Below are 16,686 nucleotides of genomic sequence, written 5' to 3' on the forward strand. Positions count from 1 at the left end.
TGACACCCGGGTTCCTCGGGACACCATCACCGTTCAATCACTCACCGCCGTGTCTTAACCCATTCCCTTCGCCGTTCGCTGTCCCACTGAATCCTCTTCTCATCCTCTTCACAATCCACACTGACACCCAGTTTTGTGTCATCAGCAAACCTGGGTATATTTTCCGTGAAAGTCAAACAAACTGCAGCTGCTGTGAATCTGAAGCAAGAACGGAAAATGCTGAACAGGCAACATCTGTGAAAAGAGGAATAAAGGTAACGTTTTATGTAAAGATCCTTCACTTTTGAACTGAAAAGTTTCCCGTTTCTCTCTCCACAGTTGATGTTCGACTCGCTGAGGGTTCCAATATTTTTTTGTATTTCGTTGTCCGTGACAACCTGACGAAAACCATTGACGCAGATTGTGAAAAGCCGGGTCGTAGCACCGATCCCTGGTCACCGCCTCCCAACCCGGGAACGGTCCATTTATTCCCGCTTCCTTCAGGGTATGTCTGTGGCGCAATCAGTCCGCGCGTTCGGCAGTTCACCTACAGGTTGGTCGTTCGGGCCCACCCAGGGACTCTGGCGATCCGGCAGATTTTGCTGTGCGTGTCATTGTCAGCTGGGGAACACTGCTCTGTCCGGAGGCGGCCACTCGCTGCTGCTGTCTCACTGGGCTCAGTGGGAGTCCTCCCTGCGGGGTCTCAAGCCCGGGAGTCCGGATGTTGTGCCTCCCTTTCACCGGGATGCGCGAGTTTAATAAAACAACGTCCCCGGAACTTACTGGTTCGTATGTTGTGCTCTGTTTGTTTTCTGTGCTTTGACCATTCACTGCGACTCTGAATAATGTCTGACGTTTCCAGAGGGAGGTGAAAAGATGGATCAGGGAAGTGAAATTGGATGATCAACCAAGAACTTACTGAACGGGGGAGCAGACATGAGGTGCCGAATGGCCTGAGCCAGTTGCTATCATTTATGTTTAAATGGCAATGATTGATGCCGACTGGGAGAAACACCGGGTCCGCCGCGGGGGCGGGGAGGATTTGGGGCGAATCTTGATTCTGAAGCTACCACAGCAAACATTCTGCTGCGGGAACTCAGTGAGTCGATCGGCGCCTGTGGGGGAAAGGAATTGTCGATGTTTCCAGTCCATTCCCTGCATCAAGTTCCCACGTCAGTCCTGATGCAGGTTTTCCACCTAAAACAGCGACAATTCCTCTCCCCACACAAATGCCGCTCGGCCGCCTAATTCCTCCAGCAGATTGTTTGTTGTTGCAGATTCCTGCATGTGCAGGCTCTTCTCTGTCAAAAGCTGCTCCCTTGTATCGGCGATGTAGCTCAGTGGGAGAGCGCGTGCTTTGCATGTATGAGGTCCCGGGTTCAATCCACGGCATCTCCACGCTGCTGGTCTTGAATTTTGAACAATGCGTGGAAATTCCAGGAGAAACGCAATGCTGCCCCGAGCCCCAGAGAGCTGGGAAATTGACATCTAACAGGGATAGATCACTGCCAATCTTTCGGCCATCTCTCAGACATCCACCTCTTTGTTCAGTGTCATGCTTTTGTTGATTCAGTTTCGGGATCTGAGCATCACTGACAAGGACACGGGGCGAGGAGAAAGTATCCCCGAGAATGACAAACGGTTGCTTTGTGCCGGAGTGAAGGGCGGGGCTCGGGACACTGGTGGAATAACCACCTGCCGGCAGGTTACTGAACAGGCCCATGTGTGACTGTCAGGTACTCGCTCTTCTCGGCTCAGGTGCAAAGCCTGAGCGGGGCAGAGCGCAGGTCTGGGGTCTGAGCGGACAACAGCTTGTGCAGATCAGGAGATTGAATTGTCATTTGGAGAGGCGGAAGCGATAGAATTGAGGAGACGGGCGGCAGCATCAGTCCCGTTCTGAACGCTGAACGTCTCCGTTCCCACAGGCGACATAGGATATGCACGAGATAAGATCAGAACAAGCCGAATGTAATTCTAGGTTTGACTGAAGATCAGGGAGAGCGCGAACACAGTCCCCACCACCACACATTTGACAGTCGAATGTCCCACATTTGGGACACGGCAGGCGTCAGCACACCCGGAGTGCAGTGGGCGAGCCTCAGCCCGGGAGAACAGCCTTGTGATCCCCGTCACTCCCCTGCCAGGTCAGTGCCCCGGACCCTGCGGCACCCCGCTACTCCCTACCTGTGATTTCCCGGTCCGGCCGCGTTGCTCTTGGAATTAGGGCCGTCGTTAATCGCCGACTGTTCTATCTGGAACACGTAACAGATACAGGGGAAGATTAATATAATGTCTGACAGCAGGGCCACATTAACAGGGACAATGAAATCATGTCAAACACAGTCATTGCTGTAATGTCGGGAACCAGATATCCGACCGGGAGAGAGCACAGAAGCACAGGGATAGTGATCGGATGGAGCAGGAAGTAAGGGACAAGGAAAGGAAGACAGAGAGACAGGGGAAGAGAGACAGAAGGGAAATGTCAGGAAAGAAAGAGAAGTCTGCGAGAGAAAACAAACGATAAATAAAAATGATCGAAGGGACTGCGGGACATTCACAGCGCAGCAACATCACACAGTGTTCCCCAACAGCAGAGTGGCGCAGCGACAGCATGCTGGGCCCATAGCCCAGAGGTCGATGGATCGTAACCATCCGCTGCTATTTACCTCGTCGGAAACAGCAATTTACAAAGGAAGAGAGAATCCAAACTTCCTACACACAGGCACAAAGATGGGAAGAGATCCGGGCCGGTCAGCCATAAAAATGGGATATTCCCTTTGAGCAGGTGGGGGAGGGCGTGGTGGGGAATGGGGCGGTAATCATCAGGATGATGTCTGAGGTGGAGCGTTTCAGTTATGCAGAGACTGGATACATTGGGGGTGTTTTACCTGGAGCGGAGGAGGGTGACCGGGTCCTTGGAGATTTATCTCTCATTCTCAGGGGCGGAGATAGTGGGAAATGGTTCCCCGTACCGGACGGGTCTGTAACTGGAGGGCATCAGTGGAAGAACTTCCCCGCGAAGAGGGTGGTTGGAACCTGGAACCCACCACCTGTGTGGGTGCCGGAGACAGGGACTCTCGCGGTGTTTGACAAGGATCCAGACGAGACCTTGAATCGCCAAGGCATTGAAGGCAAAAGACTCAGTGTTGGTAGGTGAGAGTGGTACAGATGGGTACTTAATGGTCAGCATGGACATGATGGACCGAACGGCCTGTTTGTTTGCTCCATGTCCCTGTGACTCTTTATTACTTTTGTGAGCGATAAGAACGGGTCAGTGTTCCTCTCGGGAAAGAGAGGGAGTGAGAGAAGAAATCCCACAGGGTAAACACAGACAGAGAGCGGGTGGTGAACAGACTGAAGTCACTCAGTGTGAACACGTCATCCGGGGCAAACTGAGATGTGTCCTCGTTGTTATGGGAATCTGGGATAGAGAGAGAGCAGGAAGATGCACTGATCCGTTCATCGATTACCCGGGAAAAGATGAGGGACGTGTATTCCTTCCCTGATCAACTTATCTGCCCACAGTGAACAATAATTAATGAAACAGCGATGGGGTCTCTTTTACACGCACTCATCGAACGAAATGAATCCAGGAAGCCGTACGCGAGTGAGCAGGAGTAAAACCACTCATCCCCTCTTGTTCTGCACAGATCGTGTTCCGTGAGGGGTTGAATTCTGAGGAGATTAAAACTCTGCGATGGCCGGGAATCGAACCCGGGTCAACTGCTTGGAAGGCAGCTATGCTCACCACTATACCACCATCGCTCCATGATACTGCAGGAGATGCGGGCACTGAACCGTCTCCAGTGCTGTTTGACTCTGTGGCTCGATCACCAGTCCCGGAACTGCTCTCTGACGGGTCATTCCTCCCTCTCCTGCAGTCCCTGTTCCGTCCAGTTGATGTCCGCACCCTCCAACAGACCGGAGTCACACAGCACCCAGTGATTATTCACCCGGGATCGGACTGAAGTGAGATTCTACCTCTGTTACAGTCGAAGGGCTACGAGTCGTTTCCTTCCTCACACATCACACAACAAGGAAAATCAATCGTGATTAGAAATGTCCTTTCCAACCACACGCAGCTCGGCCCAAATGGGAACCTCATTTCCGCCAAGTCCTTGAAAACTATCAGTGACTGAATCGCTGGACAATCCTGAGACGCCTCCAGTCACACAGTGAGAAGTGGGTGTCTGAAAGATGCCTGTTAACAGTCAAGGAACAAACGCGGGGATGATCCTGTGAACCCTCCGGTACCCTGACATCCACATCGCAGACCACAGTCTCCTGTCGGTTCCTGGTTAGTATAGTGGTCAGTATCCCCGCCTGTCACGCGAGAGTCCGGGGTTCAATTCCCCGATGGGGAGACGGTTTTTCTGCTTTCAGTTAACTGGAAATACCAGAGAATTTCTGAACAATAAAATGGATAAGTAACAAAGTGTTTGGTGTCGCAGTGATCAGTTAATTTCATATTCGGAATGTAGAACAGGCCGGTCTGCATTGAGCCCGGGACGGGAGAGTGTGTTCAGAGCAGGAACAGCTGAAACATATTGTAGAGAACGATCCCAAGTGGACATTTGTACAGCGGAGGGATCCCGGGCATAAAGCCGCCCGGTCCTTCCCCCAGCCTCGGACCCTTCGCTCAGACTCTGATCAAAGTGAACTGGGGAAAGGTCCGGATGGCCTTCGATCCGTAACATCAGGCGGACAGGAGTGCATGTGCCGCGTAGCCCCGCCCCTGGATCTGATTGACAGCGGGCGGCAGAGCACATGCGCAGTGTGCTACAGCTCCACCTATGAGCGCCATTCCCTCAGCCAGCGGCAGGAGCGAGTTTAACGCAGCCGGTAATGGAGAGCTCCCGGGCCCGGGGGTTGGGCGCTGACAGCAGCCTCCTTCCAGCAGCGCATCGCTCTGGGAGCGGCTCCGCAGATGGGCTCAGGGATCTGCATGGTCCGGACCCGGGGCAGTGGAGGCGGCGGCTAGGAGGAAGAGGCGGAGTGGAGCAGCGACTGGGCCCAGAACATGGAGTGAGTGAGTAGGGAAGGAGAGGCCGTTCCCGGGATGGGGGTGGGCAGGTCGGAGTGGGAAGGTGCTGCCGGTGACGGTCACTGACGCCTACTCTCCTCAGACCTGGATGGAAAGTCCCAGGTTCGGTTCCAGTCTCGCCGTATGTGTTGTTACTGGACAGTGAGCAGTGGTCACAGAGCCGGACACACACGGTGGGGGCAGTTTTACAAAGACCGTCTGTTGCAGGCTCCCGTTGAGAAGTGTAGGGGACACCGTTTAAACAGCGGCTGTTTGACTCCGGTTGAGCGGGGAGTCCCACCGGAGAGGTGAGTGGAAATGCGAGTTGTGTAAATCTGCCTGCTCCATGAGCAGTCGCATTCCCGGATCCGTGCCGGGATGTGACGTTGTGTGTGTCCCTCACTTGGGTTTGGTCTGCTGTTCTTTGCTAGTCGGCAGAAGCTGAAAGCTGCAGCCCTGCAGCGGCCTCACACACTGGCACTGGCTGCACCGGCAGCTTCACACAGCCGTCTGCCTCTGACCGCTCCCTCAGTGATCCCGTTCCATTTTACTTCCCACAGGGAGAGACTTCAATCCACTCTAATGTTCCCTCCTCCCGAGGCAAAAGAAAGAGTGCAGCCGCTCCGTCTCTTACACATAAGGTACATTCCAGAGCAGAGAGACATTGACAGCTCATCAGTTCCACAGTGTCAGACAGCAGAGACATTCAGTCCCACACTGAGCCCGACCCAGAAACACATTTCCAATAGGACAGTTAGATAGTAGGAGTGAACACGGAAGTCATCTGTATGTGGAATCAGAAGGTATGGGTGAGGTCCTGAACACACATTTTTCATCTGTATTTACTGTGTGAAAGGCTATGAATGGCAGGGAACTCGGGTTAGAGATTTCTTGAAGAGAGTCCACATGGCAGTGGAGGAGGTGCTGGACGTCTTAAAACGCACAAAGGTAGATAAATCGCTGACCCCTGATCAAGCGTATCCTGTACAGTGTGGGAAGATCGGGAAGACATTATGTGGCCCCTTGTGGAGATACTTGTATCATAGATAGACACGGGTGAGTGGCCAGAATACTGGAGGGTGGCGAATGTTGTGCTGTAATTTAAGAAGGGCTGCAAGGCTCACATCAGTGCTGGGACAGTTATTGGAGGGTGTTCTGAGAGACAGGATCTACCTGCACTGGGTAAGGCAAGAACTGGTTTTGGATGGTCAGCAAGACTCTGTCTGTGGGAATTGTGTCTCCTGAACTTGGTCGAGTTTTTTTATTGAAGAGGCAACGAAGAAGATAGATAAGGGAAGTGCGGTAGGCGCTGTCCACATGGACTTCAGCAAGGCCTTTGAAAAGGTCCCGCATGGTTGGCTGGGATGGAAAATTAGACCACATGGGATCCAGAGTGAGCTGGTCAAATGGACACAATATTGGCTTAATGGTAGGAGACAAGAGGGTCGTTTTTCAGCCTGAAGGCCTGTGACCAGAGCTGAAACGCAGGAACACATTGCTGGGTCTGCTATTCTTTGTATCATAATCATATATATTAATGATTTGGATGAGAAAGTAGGTGGTATGGGCAGTGAGATTGCAGATGATACCAAAATACGGCTATATTGGACATTAATGATCTGAGATTATAAAAGGTATCTTCATCAACCAGATCAGTGGGCTGAGGACCGGCAGATAAATGCGGGATGTTGCATCTTGGTAACACAAAACAGGGCTGGACTGACACAGTAAGTGGTCGGGCCCTGGGAGTGTTGTAGAACGAGATACCTGGGGGTGCAGGTACCTTATTCCTTCGACGTGGCAACACAGGTAGGGTGGTGAAGAAGGCGTTTGACATGCATGCCTTCATCAGTCAGAATTTTGGGCACCAGAACTGGGACATCATGTTTCAGCTGTAAAATCCATTGGGAAAGCTGCATTTAGAGCACTGCATACATTTCTGGGTTTCCTGCTGTCAGGCGGAAGTCGTTAAACTTGCGAGAGTGCAAATGAGATTTGAGGATGTTGCCAGGACAAGGGGGATTGGTTGATGAGAGGTTGCATAGGGGAAGACTTCTTCGCCGTGACCTAACAGAGGTTTATAAAATCATGACAGACATAGGTCAGGTGAACAGCCGATGTCATTTCGCCAGGGGAGGGGAGTCCAAGACTAGAAGCACAGGTTTAAAGTGAGAGAGGAACTATCTGAAGGACGTGATGGGCAGGTTTATCATACAGAAAATGGTGCGTATATGGATTGAGCTGCCAGAAGAGATGGTACAGCCAGGTACGGTTCCAGCAGTTAAAAGGCATTTGGACAGTTCTATGGAGATCAAAGGTCTCTGCAGACAAATTGGAGTAGTTCAGGAAGGCCACTTGGTTGGCCAACTGCAGACAAATTGGAGTAGTTCAGGAAGGCCACTTGGTTGGCATGGACGAGCTGGGAAAAAGAGCCTGTTTCACCGCAGTATAACTCCGTGACTCTATGTCTGCTGGTCTTACCTCAGCTGGGGGGCAGTGTCCGCAGTGAGAAGGTTGCAGAGAGGGAGAGTGGGGTGCAGGCAGGGTAAGTGAATGTGTGAGGACGGGGCAGATGGAACAGAATGTGGGGAAATGTGAGGCCATCCATTGCCAGACGAACGTGGAAAAAGAGAGAAATTTTGCCATGGGGACAGTGAAATGTTCAGAGGGACCTGGGCGTCCTTGCAAACAAACCACTGAAAGTTACCATGCAGGGATAGCAGGTAATTAGGGAGGCCGAGAGGATTTTGTCCTGTGATGAAGGAGTATTGGAGACCAAGAGTGGAGATGTCTCATTGGGATTATATAGGGCTCCAGTGAGAGGACACCTTGAACATTGTGTCCAGGCCAGGTCTGGTCACACAACCTCAGTAAGGATATATCTACAATGAAGGGAGTGCAGTTACAGTTCCCAAGCTGACTGGACTGGTTCTAGGGAGGACAGGTTCCTGTGTGAGGGGATAGTGAGTGGGCTGGACCTGTCTTCTCTGGTGTTCAGGAGAAGACGGGGAGATCAAATGGAAACTTGCAGAATTGTCGGAGTGTGTCGTGGAAACACTAATTTAATCTACAATAAGTGCCGATAACTCGAGTTTCCTTACAAGGCTTTATTTATCCATGATAACATGGGGAGTGGGCAGCGAAACATGCAGAAGATTGCAAGATGAATTGATGTGTTAAAACAACAGCAATATCACGTGACTAGTTCAGTTAACGTTGTTACATACTTGATGAATTTAATCCATGTGTCACATACATCAAAATAAGAGAAAACAACATTATCAGGTGCTCTGTGCTGAGCTCAAGGCTGAACTCGCAACTTGTTTAATTTCAAAGCCTGGTTTCATCAGTTTTCTGCAGACCTGCTGGCTCCAAGCCCAGATTTACTGTTGGCTGCAGGCATAGTTCTGTTATACAATGTCAAGAATCCCATCAGCCCCAGCATAGTCAAAAGACACCATTTATTATTCTACAATCCCCCCTTGTTGATCCGCTGGTTCAACACTCTTCCTCCTCCTGCTGTAAAGGAGTTTCATACCGCACAGGGTATGGTCGCATCTTCAAACATTCCTCCTCATCATAACTAGCATCGTCTTTCTCACGAGATTCTAACCGTGCGTACGTGTACACAAGCCTGTCCCTTCCTGCGGAGGGCAACACAACACATAGAAATCGCACAGCCACTTCGCAGATACCAACAATGATCAGGATTATTCCATAATGCATGTGGGACTGCCACCAACTTCCAAAGGGAACCAGCTACTTCCAGGAGGATTACAGTTGTAAAATTGCTTTCCAATTTTCTTCGTTTTCTGAGCTGAATCCCCAATATAATCTGACAGGTGCGTCATGTTTTCTGACTCATCAGGCACATAGGTGCAGCATTCTTGACCCACAATGGCGCAAGTGCCTCTTCTCTTGGCGAAGACAAAACCTAAGGCCACCCTATGCGGCAGTGCCAAGTTCCAGTAGAAACCAATTCAGCTGTTACGGCAGATAGGGCCTGCTGTGTTTCTTCAAACCCCTCAGCAGTGTTGTTAGCCGTTCTTTTCTTGTGCGGATGCCATATTGATCAATTCCATGCGGCTTGCAGTTCCACACCAAGGGGAAGCTATCATCCAGAATCGCTCTATCTTCGGTGCCAGCTGCCTGCAACATGGGAAATGGTTCTGCAGCAACACTCCCAGCTACTATGTAGGCAAATCTGTTGCCTTTTGATACTTCATCATCAGCTGAGGTATGAGCCTCATATTTTATGATAGGCAAATTCAGTGGGAGTTTAATGGCATCTAATGAATTAAGAATAAGAGAGGTATGCTTAATGTTTTTGTTTTCCAGAGGAGGTAATAAAACCTCTACTTTTCCATAATTGACCAAAGTCATGGACCACTCCAAAGGCATAGCTAGAGTCAGAATAGAAGTACGTTCTTACCTGCTGCCAAAATGCAGGCACGGGTAACCGCACAGAGTTCCGCCTCCTGAGCTGAAGTCCCAATGGCAAGTGCATAGGCTTCCATTATTTTGTAGGGTGCAACTGTGGCATGTCCTGCTAACAGTAAATTATCGCGTGGTCGATGTGAGGAAACATCAGTGAAAAGAATTAGATCGGGGTTGTCGATGGGTGCATTCCTTACATCGGGCCGGGGGATAATAGTGACCTCCACTGCTAACAGGCGGTCATGATCGTCCATATGTTGTTGTGGGAAGGACAGTTGGACGAACGTAGCTGGGTTAATGGCCAGTGAACGCTTATAGGCACAATTAGATCGGGAGAGGAGTATCATTTTATCCCTTTGGTCTAGCTGTGGTAAACTTTTGGGTTGCGGCTGAGTTCAGCAATAACATTACGGCATGTAGCACACATACTGCACATTGGTTATGCAGCAAAATAGGGACAGATTTTTCCACAATTACAGCGGCAGCACACCATCGGACCAACATTTCACCACAGGGATACAGGGGAAATGGTCACAGCGGGGAGACAAGCAACAGAAGCTGACGTCTATACACACAATGAAACGTGTACACGACAGATAACAGTTTGAAACAACAGATTACGTTTCACTGCAGCACGTGATACATTTACCCAATCGGGTGTCCTTTCACAATGTTTAAAATGTTTACAAATCAGACACCCCATGAAATACAAAATTATGTACATTGCAAGGAAAATCTTGAAGCAGCGTTGTATATCTAAAACAATGGTGAATATCGATACAAAGGAAAACTGTAGATACCTGGGAACAGTGAGCAGGGAGGTGATGGTGAACGGGACCTGCGGTTCGCTGGACATGGAGAGCGGTGTTTTCGATCTGTTACCATTTACTGAGGCCAGAAGTTGGGTGAGAGGCCATGATGGAGCTGAAGGACTGAAGGAAGTAGGTGCACAGTTCTGACTGGGCAAACTGCAGGGACAGAGGAGGGGGGTCAGTTTGTGTCGCTGGATTCACCGCTCAGTGGGGAGATTTTGGCTACATTCATAGATGAATAAGCCGTCAATACGATTGTCTGAAAACAATTTATGGAGCCGCTGCCTGACAAAGTTCAGTATTGTGTGACTAAAGATACCGCCTTTATTTCCACCAGGGACAATACTGAGGTAAAGCCTAGCATTTTGATATCTCTGTGTTAAATCGTCCCTATATTTCCAACAGAGTCAGTGGTGTTGCTGCAATTTGTTTGTTCAAATGAGTATAAAGAAGTGGAACGGCTTGCGTGTAACCGTGTCACTGGAGACTGATAATATGTATAAATCAGACCCCATTGGAGAAGGTCAGCTCAGATTATCTGCCCGAGCTGAGGATTCGGAATCAACAGAAGTCACAGCTTCTTACTGGGGTTCTCCAGTAATCAGGCGGATAGAAGACATTTAGTCTCCTATTGTTTCAGCCGTTGGAATTCCCGGTAAGCCGCTGTCTCAGCTGCCGTAGGTGGAAATTGATAACTAATTGCAATGCTAAGAATGGTTCATCTGGTTGTTAGTTTCCACAGTCACCTGCCCAGTCGCTGCATTTCAAAGAATGGAACGGTGGCACAGGAGACTCTGGATTCTGGGATCTGGATCGACAAACAAACTGCGGGATGAAAACAGCCAGTGGAGCAGCTGGTAGAGCAGAATGTTCTGGCAGCGGGTGCCTGGGTTAGGGACAGGAATCAGATCATCGGCAGGTTGCAATAGTTGTGAAAAGTTCCATATTACAGAACCAAGCCGTTGTGGAACATGTTTTTTTTTAAATAAACGAATATGCAGTCACTAAGTATGCGACAGTTGATGGAGAATTCAGTGAAATGCTCTTGGCGTCAAAGGCGCTTAGTAGTTATCAATTTTGTAAAATATGGATCGATTATATCTGAAACCGTCAAGACGTCAGACGACTGCAGCGAGCTTGCTGCTGTGTGTGTTGCAATCCCCCACCTCCCTGTGAGGGATTCAGTGAGAAACACGTCTGGCTGTGAGGCTGTGTCAGGCTGCACGGTGCCTGTTGGAATCAGTCGTGCTTTGTGTTGTAAAACCAAAATTATGGCAGATGAGGGAATGTGAAGAAAACAGGACATTCTGGAAGCACAAACCCGTTAACGCTTCGGGTCAGGGACTTTCGCAGAACATTTCAGCGGAATGTTCTCTGTCCCGAAACATTAACCGGATTCTGTTTCTTCAGATGCCGCTTCCTTGGCGCCGTGTTCCCAGAACTTCCTGTTTTTGTTTTGTCCTTCTGTTGATCTGTCGCTGACAGGGAGCTCCGGGAAAGTTGGTGATTTCTACGTAGAACACTGCCGCCACCTAGCGACCCGGTGCATCCATTCCATTCACCACGGGATTCGAACGGCCACGGAAAATCTGATCCATCACTTCATGCTTCTGAGGAAACAGACACCCAGATGGTACTTCCTTTCCACCGCAAATTCCCGTCAATAGTAAGCAATCCTTATGCAGTTTTGACCCAGCGTATATGACGCTATAAACCCCTTCTCTGCCTTTACCCACATTGCTACCTCTCTCCTCCCTGCGCGTGGTGCAGGGACCAGTTTCCACCTCTCGATGCAGCAACAAAATGGAATTGTCACCAGATCCTCTGAAACTGCTGAGTTGGCTCCGGGACTGATTAGCAATTCCTCTACTTACCTTTGTCTCTCTTGCAGGTAACTTGGTGGCGACTGTCGTCCTGTCCCGAGAAAAGTGCGGACTCTCCAAATGTGTCACTCGCTACCTGATGGGAATGGCAGCGGCCGATCTCCTGGTCGTTATCTCGGACACCCTGTCTGAGGTGGACTGCGTTGATTTATTTTTTCGCGATCATTCCTGCTCATCATTCTTGTGCGCAGTCTCGGTCTATGGCTGGTGTTTGCAAGCACCGTGGTCTCTGTCTGGCTGACAGTGGCTTTCACCTTTGATCGATGTGTAGCCATTTGTTATGTGAAGCAGGTAACAACATATTGCACGGAGAGAACGGCTGTTGTGGTTACAGGACAGTAGGTGCACTGGGCTTTTTAGAAAATGTGCCTTGGTATTTTACACAGAAGCCTAGAAAAATAACTGATAATGTTCTCTGCGGTTTTTCCACTAAACCGATCTACATCCCCTGCTTGGGCGGCTTTTGAAATGTTTCACCACATTTTAACCGCTTGTGTCCCCTTTTTTCTGATTTTTCTGTTCAATATCCTGACGGCCAAACAGATTTTAGCGGCCAGTAGAACCCGCAAGGGAGCTTCGGGACCGCAGCAATGGGGAGAATGACAAGGACCCGGAGATGGAGAACCGAAGGAAATCCATTGGTTTACTAAGTGTAACTGTCAGTTTCATATTGTTGTGGGGAACACAGGTGGGGTTTTATATCTATCAGCGAATTTCAATGTATTACAATGATTCTGTCACTGATCCTCGTTTTATCACAAAACACACAGCGGTAATGCTACAACTTCTGTGTTGCTGCACCAACACGTGTATTTACGCCATGACTCAGCAAATTCCGACAGGAGCTGAAGAACGCGGTGAAATACCCGTTTAATTGGACTATGCAAATCATTACATTATGGAAATAAACTGTGCGAAACAGTATAATGAAATCTACCTTCATTCTGCCGTGCTTACGTTCCCCACTCGAGAGAAAGTGAAAATCACGTCATGAGCAGGGCCCTGAAACAGCCGTTTACAGCTGATGCCGACGGCACCCCTGGCCTAAACCCCACAGTGATTTCCCTTCTGTCCAAATCGACCCTCCCAACACTTGCCCTGCTGCCTCATATCAACTTGTTACCTCTGCACGCCAGTGCTGACAGTCTTCGAACTGAAACCATGTCCCAGCTTCCCTGTCTACGGATGCTGCCTGACCTGTTGTTCCGATGACTTCTTCCTTTTTCACGCCTCTCGTTCTTTGTTCCCGCTTCCGTCGTGACGCTCTGCCTTTCCTCAACATTCGCATCGTCACTTTCTCCCTTTTGTGGATGGTAACTGAGACGGGCTGTCAGTGGAAGATCGTGAGCTTGATGTGAATGCACGTCTCGCTCTCTCTGTCTCTGTCTCTCTGTCTGTCTGCCCGTCTCCCTCTCTCACACATACACAAACAAACTCTCTCTTTCTCTCTCTCTCTCTTTCTCTCTCTCTATTTCTCTGTCTCTCTCCGCAGCCAAGCTAATCCCTTTTGCCCGAGTTTGGCTCATATCTTTCTCATGCTCTCCTGTCATATATCTGTTCATCTGTATTTTTTTTATTGTAGCTGCCTCAACGGATTCCTCTGGCAGCTCATTCAAATACGTACAGCTGTGTAAAAAATATTTCCCTTAAATTCCTATCAGATCATCCCCCTCTCAACGTAAACCTATTCACTCTGCTGCTTGATAACCCAACCCTGGGGAAAAGACACTAACTTACTTACCCCGCTCATGACTTTATACACTTCTCTAAGATCATCTGTGTTCTCTGCTCGAAGGACAAATGTCATAACCTGTCAAACTCCTTCTGTAACTCAGTCTGTCGAGAATTGGCAACACCCGTGTACATCTTTTCTGTACTCTTTCTGTTTTCATAACATCTTTCCATTTTAGGAACCATTTTCCTGAACACCAAAGTCCGTATGTTCTGCAACACTCCCCACCGTCCTACCGTTGTGTGAAAGTCCAACCTTGATGTGACTCCAAAATCAAACACCTCGCACATCTTAATTTTTAAAAAAATCTGCCATCCCTCGGCCTACTTACCCAGCTGTACCCTTGGGTAATCTTTGATAATCACCGTCCACTATACCATTTATTTAAGCGTCCCTACAAAATTACTAACAATGCCTTGTACATTCTTATTCAAATCGTTTATATAAACGACGAACAAAAAAGACCCAGCACCATCCCTGTGGCACAACACCAGTAACAGGCCTCCGGTCCGAAAACCAACCTTCACTTATCGTCCTCCGCGTCTTCAAATCAAGTCAATTATGCATCCACTTAGTTTGCGCTCCCTGGGTCTCGGGTGAACGAAACTTCCATAAGAGCGCACCGCGTGGAACCTTATCAAAGTCCTTACTGACGTCCTAATAAGCCACGTGCACTTCCATGTCCCCATCGACTTTCTTGGTGACATTATAGATGAACATCAAGTTCGTGATACATAATCACCCACGCACAAAGCCGTGCTGACTACCCTAACCAACCCGTCTTTCCAACTGCATGAATGCCTTATCCCTGAGAATCGTCCCCAGGATTACCTACCACAGATGTTAAGCTTACTGGTCTATAGTTTCGGGTTTTTCTCTGCATTTTCTTTTAAATAAAGGCAGAGCATTCGCTACCCTCCAGTCTTCTGGCAGCCCACCCGTGGCTAGAGACGATGCAAATCTTTCTCTTCAGACAGGGCAGAAGATAAGCCACCATCTCCCTGCATTTTTCCTATAATTCCCGATTACTCGCTGGGGGCCTATATTGCAGCACCAACTAGGTAATCATCCACATCTTATTTCTGAGTTTCACCCATAAATGCTCACTGGATCATCCTTCAGTAATCTCATCACTGCCGTGATGTTCCGCTTAATCAAAAATGCAACATCCACTCCTTTCTTTCCTCCAACTCAATCCCGTCTGAAGCACCTGACCCTGCAACATTTCGTTGCCAGTCCTGTGCACCCCCTCCCCACTTTGCCATCTTTCCGTAATGGCTACAATATCCCGTTCTTCTTATCTATTTATGTCTTCAGTTCATCCTCCTTTCCTGTCAGACATGTTGCATTGAAACAAATGCAATTTAATCCAATAGACTTCCCTCGTTTCCTGCCGTGCTACTGCCTGTCATGTCTATTCAACTTGTGCATCAGTTCCGGCCTCTAATTTGCCTGGAGCCACACAAGGGCCGAGAGCTCACTTCTACAGCTCCAAGAAGAGAGGGGATGGAACTGGCCAAAGTCCAGGTGCCCATCGTAACAGTTTCACCACCTGATCCCCGAGCTCAGGGTAAGCGAGTCAATTACACAGCCACGGTTGATGCGGAATTTTCAGCCCAGAGAGGTGTATTGAGAACCAAAGGCGGTGCTTCTTTCTGGCCTCATTATCCACTGTCGGACCCTTTCTCTGTGGCTTTCTTCATCTTCACAACCTGAAAATCCATCTCCTAAAGTACACCGAAACTCCCTCATCAACCAGTGAATTTGTAGGTCCGTTCCATTATATCATCAATCCTTGGGTAAATCGGGAACTCTAGAATTCCCAATTTGATTTATTTTTGACCGCTGCGTTTCTACAACCAGCTTTGGTGTAGTTCACAAATTCAAATGTTTTCTGCCCATTGTCACCTTTACAACAGGTCATCATTTTGCAATAAGCCCTAATCAGGGAGTCACGTCCCCACCCAACAACACTGCACTAGTGCGGAGATAAGAACCCAACCTCATTCACTGCTGTCGTAGGATAAAAGACACACGGGAGCACAAGAGGATCCTCCGGCTCTGAGGGTTGTCCATTCAATGCGTCAGGATCATTGAAGTGCAGCTGATCTGCGGGATATCCTGCGCCTGGAGATGCAACTTTGATTCGCCGTTTGGGGAGGGGGGGGTCCTTCAGTTGGCAGTGGTGAACTTCAGAACAAATGTCTTGATCTCATTCCCCAGAGTGTAACGCGGGGGTGGGACAGTCACAGATGAAGTCTGAGAGGCAGTAAAACCATTGGGTGAGTCTGTTATCTGTCTGATGTAACCACTGTATCGTATTCAGCCGAAGCCGCATCCCGTAACAGTGAACAGAGGTTGTTCGTTGATTCAAAGAAGAAAATTGCCATGAGACCGATTCAGCACATCTTAACGTGAACGACATCTAAATACTGTTTGGAAATGTTCTTCAAACCAGTGTTTAGATATCTTTCATAGACAACTTTTCCGGCTGATGACCTTTCCTCAGAACAGGTCGGTACCCACTCAAACTCGAAAGGCTTGTTATTTGCCTTTGTTGAATCCAACATCGCGTCTTGAGATACTGTGTGTTCTAAATTTGAGGGGGTATTCACAATGGATTCATATACTGCAACCATACTGTCGGCTATGATCTGACACAGACATTTTTAACAGGACAAATGCGTGGTTCAAATGGGTCCCGGTCCAATTCCCCAGTACGAGCCGTTGTGTCCGACATCAGGTCGCAGGGCATTTTGAAGAAATCCGCCCAGTTGTAATGGTACATAGATACTGCAATACTCCCAATTTCTCAGGTTG

General features: G+C 48.9%; 3 non-coding genes across 3 annotated transcripts; 1 reads left to right on the forward strand and 2 right to left on the reverse strand.

The window, feature by feature from the left end:
- The first annotated feature begins 1,305 nt into the window (after positions 1–1,305).
- On the forward strand, positions 1,306–1,377 carry trnaa-ugc (transfer RNA alanine (anticodon UGC)). Its single transcript has one exon. It is a non-coding gene; the product is annotated as a tRNA-Ala (tRNA).
- Positions 1,378–1,970: 593 nt separating this feature from the next.
- On the reverse strand, positions 1,971–2,131 carry LOC127566502 (U1 spliceosomal RNA). Its single transcript, XR_007955737.1, has one exon. It is a non-coding gene; the product is annotated as a U1 spliceosomal RNA (small nuclear RNA).
- Positions 2,132–3,672: 1,541 nt separating this feature from the next.
- Positions 3,673–3,744, reverse strand: trnag-ucc (transfer RNA glycine (anticodon UCC)). Its single transcript has one exon. It is a non-coding gene; the product is annotated as a tRNA-Gly (tRNA).
- Between the last annotated feature and the right edge of the window lie 12,942 nt (positions 3,745–16,686).

This window comes from Pristis pectinata, chromosome 42 (assembly GCF_009764475.1).
Source record: "Pristis pectinata isolate sPriPec2 chromosome 42, sPriPec2.1.pri, whole genome shotgun sequence".
In the NCBI taxonomy this organism is placed as follows: Eukaryota; Metazoa; Chordata; class Chondrichthyes; order Rhinopristiformes; family Pristidae; genus Pristis; species Pristis pectinata.